The sequence below is a fragment of the Lolium perenne genome, chromosome 4 (genome assembly GCF_019359855.2).
Source record: "Lolium perenne isolate Kyuss_39 chromosome 4, Kyuss_2.0, whole genome shotgun sequence".
Classification (NCBI taxonomy): domain Eukaryota; kingdom Viridiplantae; phylum Streptophyta; class Magnoliopsida; order Poales; family Poaceae; genus Lolium; species Lolium perenne.
Window position 1 is genome coordinate 95253648 of NC_067247.2, and position 16002 is coordinate 95269649.

A 16002-nucleotide genomic window follows, 5' to 3' on the forward strand; every position below is an offset into this window, starting at 1 on the left:
CATCAATCCATCCAGAAGCAAACCCTCTACACCAACCCTATTTTTAGGAGCTGGAGTGAGGTATACTAGTAAATCATGAGCAAGCAAGGTTTTGCTCATACTAATCCAGCATATGCACAAGTCATAGAAGCAAAAGAGGGTAGAACTCTGTTTGTGTCATCATTTGGCTGTAAAGCCATTTGGTGCAAGCAAATATGGGTAAAGGCCATTAGGCAATCATCCTATGGGAACAACAGATATGTAAATTAATGCATAACTGAAGAGATCCAGCAAAAGATGAAGACACAGCTAGCCTAGTCCACACACTTAACACCTACAGCTATCTATGCCATCAGACCATAGACAATCTATTGTCTATATACTTTATCAACATCAAAAGGCCACTGGATGTCCAGAGTTGGATCAACCAGTGAGCAATTATTCACCACATCAAGCCACAGAGAAAGGGGGAGCTACCATGACAGCACCAAAGGGCTGTCAAGGCCACCTCAACCCACATCCAACACTTCCAGCCATCACATCATCACCCAAGTGGGTTCAGTATGAGCTAGGGTACCCAACCAGTGGTTGGCATCCCTCTAGCTCAAGTCAATCAAGTTAAAGAATCATAACTGCAAAAACAGTTCATCTCATTTATCAAATAAATCTTGCCAAGCTACACAGATAAATGATTTATACAAGTAATCAAGACACCAGAGCCTTGCAGTGGATCCAATGGATCACTGCAAGCAACAACAATTGCTTAAGCGAACAACAGCACACACCAGCACTTATCTGTAACCCACACACAGCTCAAATTGAGCACTAGTAAGGCACAAGATGGAGCATCACAGCTTTTAACAAGCAACTGATGAACACAGGATCATCAGCAGCTTGCTAGAGCATGCCAGGGCATGCTAGGGCATCACTGGCATCACACAGGAATCATATAAATTAAACAGCCACAGTTAAGCAACAATTGAATCACAAACAAGTACATAAACCATTTTTATGATTGTATCTAGAAGCATATCATCAAGGAATTGATGTATATGGACAACAATTAAGCAAGGCCAAGCCTACCATGAGCCAGAACCAATAATCATCACACAAACAACACTGTCTCTTGCTAAAAGCAAGGACTACTCACAGTAATCAAGCCTGGGGCAAGAACCAAGGCTACACATGGTTATCCAGTAACAGCAACAACAGCTGGAGCAACATGGCAAGCCATGAGCATCACAGCTTGCTCATGAGCAAGTATAGAGGCGGCACAGAAGAAGAACTCGCATGAATATGAGCATAGGCTTAGCAGCACAAGCATAAGCTAGAGAGAGGAGAGCATCAGTACAAGCACAAGACTAGAGCGAGACCATGGCAAGCAGAGCGCAGCAGCAGCACACCCTAGGGCAGGCGCAGTAGCTAGGACGTAGCACATAGCCACAGCAGCATGGCACCCCACGGCATCTCCATGAAGGGAGACAGCCGTAGCTCAGCTAGGAGAAGGACTAGAGGAAGAAGAAGGAGGGGAGCACTTACAGGCGTAACGGAGAGAAGCACAACCATGGCGGCACACGCCGGGCGAACGGCGGCGCCAGGCCAAGCCGAGCCAAGCCACCACCTCGCCGCAACGCCAGCATCACCACGGCGCCAGGGACGCCGGCGAACGGCAGATCTTCACGGATCCATGCGGCCGAGGTACAGCAAGGTTGGGGGCGAGCAGAAACAGAGGCGAAAGACAGATCGACGCAGACCAGACGGTGCGCCGTCGAGAGGCGGTTCTTTTGCGACCAACCGCGCCGCCGGAGCTGGCCGGAGACGGCCGGAGTATTTCGGCGAAGGCGGCGGCGACCACGGCATCGCCAGAGAGACAAAGAGAGATTAGGGTTTCTGCGCGAGGAAGAAAGGGGCGAGTGGGCCGACCGAGCCCAAGTGTGGCTCGGGTTAGGGTTAACCCTACTGGGCCACCCTGACAGGTGGGCCCAGGGGTAAATGAGTCATTTCACAATTCATATAAATGCAGAAACTTTGAAATTAAATAAGAAATGCTTAGAAGCTCAAAAAATAAATTAAAAATATGAAAATAGATCAGCACAAAATTCTCTATTTAAATAAAATACCAAACAGAATTTTTGAAGACAACTAAGAATAAGTCTTATTTTAATGATTTAAATAAGAATTTAAATCACACATATTATTTTCAATAATGAAAATAAGTCCATTAATGCAATTGGACTTTAAAAACACCTTGACAATATTTCAAGGTTGTATTTACCCTAAATCAAGTATCTACAAGTTGTTCTTAGTATTAACCTCTCATAAAATAACAACGACATCGGAAGGGGGGAACAAACCCTAAAACTGGAATCATGCATAATTGCTTCTTTAACCATTGCCCTTATCGGACAATGATGCTATTTTTCAGAGACAGAGGACAAGGGTCAGTCCACACCTTCCAACTGCAAAACTTTGCAGTGTTCAGGCAAGTTCATCACTTGCTCATGTCATTTGAGTATTTCTATCAAATTACTTGCAAAGTATTATGGTTATCACTATTGCATAAAAATCAAAACCACTACTTTCATAACTATGAATATGACTATGTGGTGGGCAATGGAACCATGGATTGTGTTGATATGGTGGAGGTTCCATTGCAAGGGTTATATCCATCTAGGATTAAACAACAAATGTCGCCAGTGATTCTTGTGTCGTAATATCCGTGTTAACCATAAGATCCGGAGTGGGACGGAGTAGTCAAAAGTGTTTCCACCTCTCGTTCATCAACGGATGCTCATTACCGGGTGCTCATGATCTTGCGAGACTTGATGCAGGGGTGGGAACCCGTAGAAGTCCCAACGGTAATGAGGTCTATGATGGGTTGCATCTGCCGGCGTAGGAATGTATGGTAGAGCCCTGCATTGACGTCATGGTCGGAGTCCACCCTGAAATCTATGGGAATAATGGGGCCGGCGTGGACCCAGGGTCGGAGTATGCAACAAAGGGTGGGTGTTCGAGGTAGCGGAGGATCATGATTGGCTAGACCTTATACCGGGCCTCACACCGAAGGAAGTGTGGACGGGAAAGCTGCCCGGTTGGCACCAAGGTTAAGATCTCTTATGGGTAAAGCAACACACCTCTGCAGAGTGTAAAGAACTGTGACCTGTCACTCCCTGTTCCGGTATGAGGAACTGCGAACGCGGCCGGAAAGGAGCTCCATGAAGTTCTAGTAAACCGGTGAAGGCTGACGGACATAGCTCTTTGGAATAAAAGCAATCTCTTGAAGAAATGTTTATCAAAACTTGCATTGGTATTAGACTTTCTGGTCTAATATCGTAGCTAGAGCATTAAACACCTCTTATCTATAATGAACTTGTTGAGTACGCTCGTACTCATACCACTCTTAAATCCCATGCTTAGATTGTCTGAATCGTCTGGAGGAGGACTACGACAACAATGAAGGAGCCGAGATCATCAGCTATGAAGAACTAGACCTCTCTGGAGGTATCGAAGGCGTAGACTACCTCATCGTCTACGGATCCGGGGAGGCTTCCGGAGGAGATCAAGCCTAGAGACATCCAGTAGTAGTAGTAACCAAGCAGCCCGAACTCTTAGTATTTAGCTGCTCGAGAAAATAAATGTATAACTTAATGAGACTCTTATATTGTAAGCTAAGTTGGGTTCGCCTCGAACCCAGGAGTATTCCTCTTAGGACCCAAGAGGAGCTCCGAGACGACATGTGTATGATATTTGTAATAATAAATGAATGAGTTATGGACCTGCTATGTTCTGTTGTACTACTCTGAGGGATGTAATATTTGCGGAATGGTACTTCGTGAATGTTATATCAACGACTGGCATACTACAACATGCAGTGGTATGCAGGGTCACCACACAACTATAATAGAAACTACTTTTATTATTTTTGATATAATGACGCAAACAAGACAAAGTAAAATAAACTAAGCAAAACTATAACAAAGTAAAGAGATTGGAGATGAGAGACTCCTCTTGCAGAAATCCTCTTTCTCCCCGGCAACGGCGCCAGAAAATCTTGATGGTGCTTGATGAGCGCAAATTTCACACCGTTGGGAAGCCCCAAGAGAAAGGTATGATGAGCACAACAGCAAGTTTTCCCTCAGTAAGAAACCAATGTTTAATCGACCAGTAGGATAAAGTCCCGACTTCTAAAGGTGCTGCTAGCTGACTATTGGCAATGCGCACTACCGGCGTCAGCAACAACGCGGAACCTACACAAAACATAACCAAAATACATTGCCCCAACGTTATAGTGAGGTTGTTAATCTCACCGGTTTTACTGAATACAAAAGATTAAACGTATCGTGTGGAAAGATGATGATTGTTTGCAGTGGAATTAAAGAGAACAATGCTTGCAGTAAGTAAACATAATAGGATGATTGTATCAGTGTAAAAGAAAGGACCAGGGTTCACAGCTCACTAGAGGTGTCTCTCCATAAAGATAAATAACATGCTAGGTGAACAAATTACAGCTGGGCAATTGATATAATAAATACCATACATGAAAAGATGATTACTACAAGATTTGTTTGGAAATTACAACATAATACATAATACATAGACCGTAATCCAACTTCGTCTATTACTAATAATCCACCTTCCGGTTATCGTTCGAACCCCTTCTAGTACTAAGTTGCAAACAACATATTATCTCATTAAGCAATGTGTGTAATGTAAACAATAGAATTACCCTTGGATAAAATATTGTTGTTTTCTCCCTAGTAGCAACAACACATCTATAATCTTAAAAGCTATTATCACTCTTTCAGAAAATTAGAGGCATGAATCTACTATCGAGCATAAATACTCCCTCTTGGAGTCACAAGCATTTACTTGGCCAGAGTATCTACTAGCAACGGAGAGCTAGCATGCAAGATCATAAATAATATATCACGGAGTGATGTTTTGGCTCATGGGAGTGTATGCTCCCTTTATTTTGAAATACATGTTAGACACATTTTAAAATGTCAAAAAAATTGAAACAAAAATTTCACACGTACATCTTCATGTGCTACACGCTCACAAAGTCGTTTCATGAAAAATTGACATGTCATGTGGTGTGTGTAAAAAAGACAAAATTCGGTGCTGAAACAAAGACTTGTCACAGGATGAATTTTCTCTTTTTCGCTTAGACTACACAAAATATCATTTTTTGGTGAAACTTGGCGAATACGCATATATTATGGAGATGTACATGTAAATTTTTTTGTCAAATTTTTTTAACACTTGGAAATATGCTTTTATGGTAGAGGGATCGTACGCACCCGGGAGCCGAATTGAGTTTCTAAAATGTATAATCGATCTCAACATAGTATTCAATATTCATCGGATCCCAGCAAATACAACATGTAGCATTACATAATGATGATCTTGATCATGATAGACATTTTACAAGATCTAAACATGATTCACAAATTGAAGAAGACAACCATCTAGCTACTGCTATGGACCCATAGTCCAGGGATGAACTACTCACGCATCACTTCGGAGGCATGCATGGTGATGTAGAGGCCTCCGGTGATGATCTCCCTCTCCGGCAGGGTGCCGGGAAGAGCTTCAGAACCCTCCCGATCTAGGGTCGGCGATGGCGGCCTCCTAGTCGTACCCGAACAGATCTCTCGAGACCTAGCTCCCAATATAAGGGCCAGGAGAGAGGCTGTCGAGGACACACGCAATCTTAGTAATCTTAGTCACCGCAAGCTTAGAGCTAGGTCCCTACGGAACTTAGTCTCTCGACGAGATCACAGCCGAAACCTTCGGCACCCATTGTAACCCGATATTTTCATAATCAGAATCAGACAGGCAGGACGTAAGGGTTTTACCTCATAGAGGGCCTGAACCTGGGTAAATCGCTCTCCCCGCTTGTTTGATAACCGATGTCTCGATTCAGCCTACAGGATTCCATCTACCATAAGCCCCTTACGGAGGGCATTGCCGAGGAGTACCCTCGACATCTCACCACAAATTAAATCATCTGGTCTATGGTCTCTAGTGAAAGATCGTTTCCATGTAAACCAATGCGAGCACATTGTGCCTAGTAAAGGCCCTAGAGCGAGGGAGAAACGCTCACTGTTCATGGAGCTCAATGAACAATTTGCAGTGGACAAGCCGCGCTACCCCACTTCTTGTTTGGAGCTTGCTGGCAATTTTCTGATGCCACTCATTCTAGAGGTAGTTTGGTGCTAGCGTAACTTACATTCTTGTCGTTTTTTTACAATTGTATAGATCTAGAACCCATCCAAAGTTTGACCATAGGAAAGGACAGAAACACGAGAGGTCGTGATGTGAGTAGCTTAACTATAATGTAGTTGACTAGTAGTTGATGTTCTCCATCCAAACTCTGCATCTGTCTAAGTGTCTAGCACCAAGAAACCAGAATGACAGTAAAAACAGGGGCATGGCATAGAAACATAAGGCTAGGGATATTTATTTGGACTTGAGTTTGAGTTCGTAGTTGCAAGCGAATTCTACGAGTAGTGTTGGGCTATTTTTTTAGGGAAGTGTTGGGCTATTAATTGACCCTTATCTCGTGTAGAAATCTAGAGGCACCAAATTAAGGTGTCAGACTCTATGTACCACCAAGAGTGGTGGATAGTGTATTATGGAGCGCCGGAGTTTCAACCAAATCAATGGGCAACTATAGATAATGTAGAAGATTGTTGGTATTACCTCGTCTTACACGTTAGACACGGACGCAAAGCAATGACATCCTTAGCTATGTTTGTGATATGGGCAAATTGGAATGAGAGAGACACTATGGTTTTTCACAACACCTCAACCTTTCCGTCCATAGTTTCAGTTAAAATTAAGGCGAAAGCACGCAATTGGGTTACCATGGGGCAAAACACTATGGGGAGTTTGGTAGCCTGCATGAGTTTGCTGCATCACTAGCGTAGTGGACGCATCACAGATGGGCCATGGGCAAAAAAAGTCACATTGTTTGGTGCTCTGCACAGAGTTTTTTTGGGCCCGTCGAGATTTAGTCTCTGCCCGTTTGCTAGGTCGGTTTTCAGGCCTACTAGCAGCCCAGAACGGCGCCCCTGTTGTTTAATTGCGACCCATAATCTTCTTCTACTAACTCTTCCCTTCAGTGGTGAGGTTATCGGCGATCAACAGCACAAGGAAAAACACAATCACAGTTCAGGCAAACTTAGCACTAATCATAGTCCAAACACGATCATAGTTCACAACATAGGACGATCATAATTCAACACACGGCAACAATAACAACTAGACACAGACATGGTAGCAGCGAGGCAGAACCAGGTAAGCTTCAGACATGACTTTCAAAGACGACACACCTGGTGGCATCGCCATGGTAACCGCACCTAGTCATCATCTCAGTGGAGGTGTAGTCGAAGATGACCACACTGTACTCGAAGGAGGACACCTTCTTGAAGATGAGGAACTAGCCTACCTGCAGCAGATGAGCGACGGTGAAGCCTACCCACCCCTGGTCGATGTATGCGTCATCGCATTATCTCGCCGTAGTCATCCTCCAGTTGCAGCCAGTGTTGGTGGTGACGATGATGTTTGAAGGGATTTTTCTGAACCACCTGACGAAATCTTGAGGGATCCGGAGCCGGCTAAATGTGGGCTTGAAGACGATGCACAAGAACTGGTCTGGCCCTACGTCCGGCTGGAAGTGTCCGACGTTAGCCGCCCTTCGCTCCTTGGACCGTCCCTCCTCTGGGGTCTCAGGTGATCCAAGCTTGAGCTTCTCAGTCTGCCACAAGAACACATGACATTAGAGGTGTGCCTGCTCACAAGTATATATAGATGAAAACGAACATTGAAAACAGGTGATGCCTCATACATTAGCTTACACGGCAGCTCAAGGGACTGCCCTCAAACTAAGTCTAGTGTGCAAGTAATCACACACGCATGACTGATGGCGTGTAACTCACACGTTCGTTGGGAACCCCAAGAGGAAGGTATGATGCGCACAGCAGCAAGTTTTCCCTCAGAAAGAAACCAAGGTTTATCGAACCAGGAGGAGCCAAGAAGCACGTTGAAGGTTGATGGCGGCGGGATGTAGTGCGGCGCAACACCAGGGATTCCAGCGCCAACGTGGAACCTACACAACACAACCAAAGTACTTTGCCCCAACGAAACAGTGAGGTTGTCAATCTCACCGGCTTGCTTAACAAAGGATTAACCGTATTGTGTGGAAGATGATTGTTTGCAGAAAACAGTAGAACAAGTATTGCAGTAGATTGTATTTCAGTATAGAGAATTGGACCGGGGTCCACAGTTCACTAGAGGTGTCTCTCCCATAAGATAAACAGCATGTTGGGTGAACAAATTACAGTTGGGCAATTGACAAATAAAGAGGGCATGACCATGCACATACATATTATGATGAGTATAGTGAGATTTAATTGGGCATTACGACAAAGTACATAGACCGCTATCCAGCATGCATCTATGCCTAAAAAGTCCACCTTCAGATTATCATCCGAACCCCCTCCAGTATTAAGTTGCTAACAACAGACAATTGCATTAAGTATTGCGCGTAATGTAATTAGTGACTACATCCTTGAACATAGCACCAATGTTTTATCCCTAGTGGCAACAGCACATCCATAACCTTAGAGGTTCTTGTCACCCCTCCAGATTCACGGAGACATGAACCCACTATCGAGTATAAATACTCCCTCTTGGAGTTACTAGCATCAACTTGGCCAGAGCATCTACTAATAACGGAGAGCATGCAAGATCATAAACAACACATAGACATAACTTTGATAATCAACATAACAAGTATTCTCTATTCATCGGATCCCAACAAACGCAACATATAGAATTACAGATAGATGATCTTGATCATGTTAGGCAGCTCACAAGATCCGACAATGAAGCACAATGGGGAGAAGACAACCATCTAGCTACTGCTATGGACCCATAGTCCAGGGGTAGACTACTCACACATCACTCCGGAGGCGACCATGGCGGCGTAGAGTCCTCCGGGAGATGAATCCCCTCTCCGGCCGTTGCCGGAGGCGATCTCCTGGATCCCCCGAGATGGGATCGGCGGCGGCGGCGTCTCTGGAAGGTTTTCCGTATCGTGGCTCTCGGTACTGGGGGTTTCGCAATGGAGGCTTTAAGTAGGCGGAAGGGCAGGTCAGGAGGCGGCACGAGGGCCCCACACCACAGGGCCGCGCGGCCAAAGGGGGGGCCGCGCCGCCCTAGGGTGTGGCCACCTCGTGGCCCCACTTCGTCTCCTCTTCGGACTTCTGGAAGCTTCGTGGCAAAATAGGACCCTGGGCGTTGATTTCGTCCAATTCCGAGAATATTTCGTTACTAGGATTTCTGAAACCAAAAACAACAGAAAACAGCAACTAGCACTTCAGCATCTTGTTAATAGGTTAGTTCCAGAAAATGCACGAATATGACATAAAGTGTGCATAAAACATGTAGATAACATCAATAATGTGGCATGGAACATAAGAAATTATCGATACGTTGGAGACGTATCAGCATCCCCAAGCTTAGTTCTGCTCGTCCTGAGCAGGTAAAACGATAACACAGATAATTTCTGGAGTGACATGCCATCATAACCTTGATCATACTATTTGTAAAGCATATGTAGTGAATGCAGCGATCAAAACAATGTATATGACATGAGTAAACAAGTGAATCATATAGCAAACTTTTCATGAATAGCACTTCAAGACAAGCATCAATAAGTCTTGCATAAGAGTTAACTCATAAAGCAATAATTCAAAGTAAAGGCATTGAAGCAACACAAAGGAAGATTAAGTTTTAGCGGTTGCTTTCAACTTATAACATGTATATCTCATGGATAATTGTCAACATAGAGTAATATAATAAGTGCAATAAGCAAGTATGTAGGAATCAATGCACAGTTCACAAAAGTGTTTGCTTCTTGAGGTGGAGAGAAATAGGTGAACTGACTCAACAATGAAAGTAAAAGAATGGCCCTCCATAGAGGAAAAGCATCGATTGCTATATTTGTGCTAGAGCTTTGATTTTGAAAACATGAAACAATTTTGTCAACGGTAGTAATAAAGCATATGTATCATGTAAATTATATCTTACAAGTTGCAAGCCTCATGCATAGTATACTAATAGTGCCCGCACCTTGTCCTAATTAGCTTGGACTACCGGATCATCACAATGCACATGTTTTAACCAAGTGTCACAAAGGGGTACCTCTATGCCGCCTGTACAAAGGTCTAAGGAGAAAGCTCGCATTTTGGATTTCTCACTATTGATTATTCTCAACTTAGACATCCATACCGGGACAACATAGACAACAGATAGTGGACTCCTCTTTTATGCATAAGCATGTAGCAACAATTAATAATTTTCTCATATGAGATTGAGGATATATGTCCAAAACTGAAACTTCCACCATGGATCATGGCTTTAGTTAGCGGCCCAATGTTCTTCTCTAACAATATGCATGCTTAACCATAAGGTGGTAGATCGCTCTTACTTCAGACAAGACGAACATGCATAGCAACTCACATGAAATTCAACAAAGAGTAGTTGATGGCGTCCCCAGTGAACATGGTTATCGCACAACAAGCAACTTAATAAGAGATAAAGTGCATAATTACATATTCAATACCACAATAGTTTTTAAGCTATTTGTCCCATGAGCTATATATTGCAAAGGTGAATGATGGAATTTTAAAGGTAGCACTCAAGCAATTTACTTTGGAATGGCGGAAAATACCATGTAGTAGGTTGGTATGGTGGACACAAATGGCATAGTGGTTGGCTCAAGTATTTTGGATGCATGAGAAGTATTCCCTCTCGATACAAGGTTTAGGCTAGCAAGGCTTATTTGAAACAAACACAAGGATGAACCGGTGCAGCAAAACTCACATAAAAGACATATTGAAAACATTATAAGACTCTACACCGTCTTCCTTGTTGTTCAAACTCAATACTAGAAATTATCTAGACCTTAGAGAAACCAAATATGCAAACCAAATTTTAGCATGCTCTATGTATTTCTTCATTAATGGGTGCAAAGCATATGATGCAAGAGCTTAAACATGAGCACAACAATAGCCAAGTATCACATTACCCAAGACATTTATAGCAATTACTACATGTATCATTTTCCAATTCCAACCATATAACAATTTAACGAAGGAGAAACTTCGCCATGAATACTATGAGTAGAAGCTAAGGACATACTTGTCCATATGCTACAGCGGAGCGTGTCTCTCTCCCATAAAGTGAATGCTAGGATCCATTTTATTCAAACAAAACAAAAAACAAAAACAAACCGACGCTCCAAGCAAAGCACATAAGATGTGATGGAATAAAAATATAGTTTCAGGGGAGGAACCTGATAATGTTGTCGATGAAGAGGGGATGCCTTGGGCATCCCCAAGCTTAGACGCTTGAGTCTTCTTAGAATATGCAGGGGTGAACCACCGAGGCATCCCCAAGCTTAGAGCTTTCACTCTCCTTGATCATGTTGCATCATACTCCTCTCTTGATCCTTGAAAACTTCCTCCACACCAAACTTAGAACAACTCATTAGAGGGTTAGCGACAATAAAAATTAACATGTTCAGAGGTGACACAATCATTCTTAACACTTCTGGACATTGCATAAAGCTACTGGACATTAATGGATCAAAGAAATTCATCCAACATAGCAAAAGAGGCAATGCGAAATAAAAGGCAGAATCTGTCAAAACAGAACAGTTCGTATTGACGAATTTTATCGAGGCACCAGACTTGCTCAAATGAAAATGCTCAAATTGAATGAAAGTTGCGTACATATCTGAGGATCACTCACGTAAATTGGCATAATTTTCTGTGTTACCTACAGAGAAAACAGCCCAGATTCGTGACAGCAAAGAAATCTGTTTCTGCGCAGTAATCCAAATCTAGTATGAACTTTTCTATCAACGACTTTACTTGGCACAACAAAACACTAAACTAAGATAAGGAGAGGTTGCTACAGTAGTAAACAACTTCCAAGACACAAAATAAAAACAAAGTACTGTAGGTAAAAACATGGGTTGTCTCCCATAAGCGCTTTTCTTTAACGCCTTTCAGCTAGGCGCAGAAAGTGTGTATCAAGTATTATCGAAGGGTGGTGTATCGTTATTATGAGCTCCCCCATCCGCAGTGGTACTAAGGGCTTTGTCAATTTTAGGCCTATAATAATACTTCTTTGGTTTAGGCACTTTAGAGACATACATAAACTTTTGCTCCTTACCCACATAAGCTTTCTCCTTATATTTAAGAGAAGAAAATGTTGAACCCAAGGTTCCCATAGCTTTTTCAAGCTCATCAATCCTATTGATTTGATCATCATGGACAACACAAGTTCCTAGGACACTAATTCTTTCATCAATTCCTCCTAAGGATTTATCAAGTTCATCAGTTTTATCAAGTAACATTTCCAATTTAGCTTCAATACTTGGAAAAATTTTCTCTATGGTTTCCAATTTTTTCATAACATCTTCAAGAGAGATTTCAGTTTTAACTTCATCAACAGGAGGTATTCCAAATAGACTCTCAATAATGCAACTAGCTTCTAATGCAGTAGTACTTAGGAAGTTACCTTTTGCGAGACTATCAAGAACATACCTATTCCAGCTAGAGATACCAACATAAAAATTCCTGAGTAAGATAGTGGTGGAGTGTTTCTTAGTGCACCTATTATGGGCATCACTAATTCTATACCAAGCATCTCTTAAACATTCTCCCCCTCGTTGCTTAAACGTACGGACTTCAACTTCAGGATTATTCATTTTAGCAGTAGTAAATAAAGCAAACTAGATAAAGTAAATGCAAGTAACTAATTTTTTTGTGTTTTTGATATAGCAAACAAGATAGCAAATAAAGTAAAACTAGCAACTAATTTTTTTGTATTTTGATTTAGTGCAGCAAACAAAGTAGTAAATAAAACTAAGCAAGACAAAAACAAAGTAAAGAGATTGAGAAGTGAAGACTCCCCTTGCAGCGTGTCTTGATCTCCCCGGCAACGGCGCCAGAAAAAGAGCTTGATGGCGTGTAACTCACACGTTCGTTGGGAACCCCAAGAGGAAGGTATGATGCGCACAGCAGCAAGTTTTCCCTCAGAAAGAAACCAAGGTTTATCGAACCAGGAGAAGCCAAGAAGCATGTTGAAGGTTGATGGCGGCGGGATGTAGTGCGGTGCAACACCAGGGATTCCGGCGCCAACGTGGAACCTACACAACACAACCAAAGTACTTTGCCCCAACGAAACAGTGAGGTTGTCAATCTCACCGGCTTGCTGTAACAAAGGATTAACCGTATTGTGTGGAAGATGATTGTTTGCAGAAAACAGTAGAACAAGTATTGCAGTAGATTGTATTTCAGTATAGAGAATTGGACCGGGGTCCACAGTTCACTAGAGGTGTCTCTCCCATAAGATAAACAGCATGTTGGGTGAACAAATTACAGTTGGGCAATTGACAAATAAAGAGGGCATGACCATGCACATACATATTATGATGAGTATAGTGAGATTTAATTGGGCATTACGACAAAGTACATAGACCGCCATCCAGCATGCATCTATGCCTAAAAAGTCCACCTTCAGGTTATCATCCGAACCCCCTCCAAACATTAAGTTGCTAACAACAGACAATTGCATTAAGTATTGCGCGTAATGTAATTAGTGACTACATCCTTGAACATAGCACCAATGTTTTATCCCTAGTGGCAACAGCACATCCATAACCTTAGAGGTTCTTGTCACCCCTCCAGATTCACGGAGACATGAACCCACTATCGAGCATAAATACTCCCTCTTGGAGTTACTAGCATCAACTTGGCCAGAGCATCTACTAATAACGGAGAGCATGCAAGATCATAAACAACACATAGACATAACTTTGATAATCAACATAATAAGTATTCTCTATTCATCAGATCCCAACAAACGCAACATATAGATTTACAGATAGATGATCTTGATCATGTTAGGCAGCTCACAAGATCCGACAATGAAGCACAATGGGGAGAAGACAACCATCTAGCTACTGCTATGGACCCATAGTCCAGGGGTAGACTACTCACACATCACTCCGGAGGCGACCATGGTGGCGTAGAGTCCTCCGGGAGATGAATCCCCTCTCCGGCCGTTGCCGGAGGCGATCTCCTGGATCCCCCGAGATGGGATCGGCGGCGGCGGCGTCTCTGGAAAGTTTTCCGTATCGTGGCTCTCGGTACTGGGGGTTTCACAACGGAGGCTTTAAGTAGGCGGAAGGGCAGGTCAGGAGGCGGCACGAGGGCCCCACACCACAGGGCCGCGGCCAAGGGGGGGGGGGCGCCGCCCTAGGGTGTGGCCACCTCGTGGCCCCACTTCGTCTCCTCTTCGGACTTCTGGAAGCTTCGTGGCAAAATAGGACCCTGGGCGTTGATTTCGTCCAATTCCGAGAATATTTCGTTACTAGGATTTCTGAAACCAAAAACAGCAGAAACAAAGAATCGGCACTTCGGCATCTTGTTAATAGGTTAGTTCCAGAAAATGCACGAATATGACATAAAGTGTGCATAAAACATGTAGATAACATCAATAATGTGGCATGGAACATAAGAAATTATCGATACGTTGGAGACGTATCAATGACTAAGTTTGGAGGCATCACCTTGCCTTCCATTGTGCCTTTGTTGAATCATTTGCCAATGCACTAGACAAACCAAAATGAGGTCTCATATGTAGGATCAGACGGTAGGCAAAGGGACTGTTCGCAAACTAAGTCTAGTGTGCAACAAATATGGCACCCATGCCTAAGTTTTAGGGCAGCACCCTGCCTTCCGTTGGGCCATAGTTAAATCATTGACCATTGCACATAAAGAAATACAAACATGGAAATCAAGGTAACAAAGTCCTCATACAATGAGCACATATGGAGGAGATGTTTGATCAGAACCAATGGCATGGTGATGTTCAGTCATGCCATAGGTTCCGATCAACCATCTCATCACACTATGATTCCCGGTTACAATCATCGGCCTAGTTCAATCAGAAAAAACAAGTTCTACAACAAACTAAACTCCAACACAAAAAAACCCTTGCCCTCTCTATATGAACAGTAAAATCTGGTAGTTTCAGCAATTCACAACCCGATCTAGGAAGGATCTACCGCGATTGGAGATTAGAGTTACAAATCTTAGCAAATCGAGGTTGTGAACACCAAGAATTGGACAAGAACAGCAAGCAATGGAAACGAACACCTTGCAACTAAACCCCAGCACAAAAAGTGCTTGAGTTGCACTTTTTTGTTAAAAAGGTGCAATGTGCAACTGGACCGAGTTGCACTTTTCTTTAAACTGCAGTTGCACTTTTTTGAGGTGACTGAGACTTAAGAAAATCTCAGTCAACTTAGACATAGACACACCCTAGTTTTATGTCTATAAATTATGGTACTAGATAGCTAGATCAAATATGAGCTCCATCCAAAGTTTAAGCCTGAAGATGCCCCCATTACAACACAATATATGGGATGTTCATAGGTTAGGATCATTTCTATTGGATAATTAGGCACAATTTGCATGAATAATTCCAGAATATTAAACATGACGACATCAACTACTAACACGTGAAACTCGAACATACTAGATGCATTAATCAACATGAACAGTAGTAGGGCAAAGAACAGAACATCCATCGCAAAATGGATCGAGATATGTCTCACGTACCGATCTGGTGGAGGTGGCGGTGGAGGTGTAGCAGATGATGTTGCGGCAGTAACGTTGTTGACGACATGAACGATGGGTTGAAGTAGACGGTGTTGAAGACGACGGTAGGCAGCACCGCCCGACTTGGATGGAAGATGACCCATAGTGAAGAACTTGAGCAGTCGTGTGGAGCGCTTCCCAAAAACCTAATTCGCCCTCTCCCGTACAGGATCAAAAGGGCAAGCGGTTCCGGAGACCTGCTCTCCCGTTCGCCGATGCACGTCGGAGCGCAGGATGGAGGAGGCTACGATGGAGGCGCAAGCAGAGAGAGGTGGAA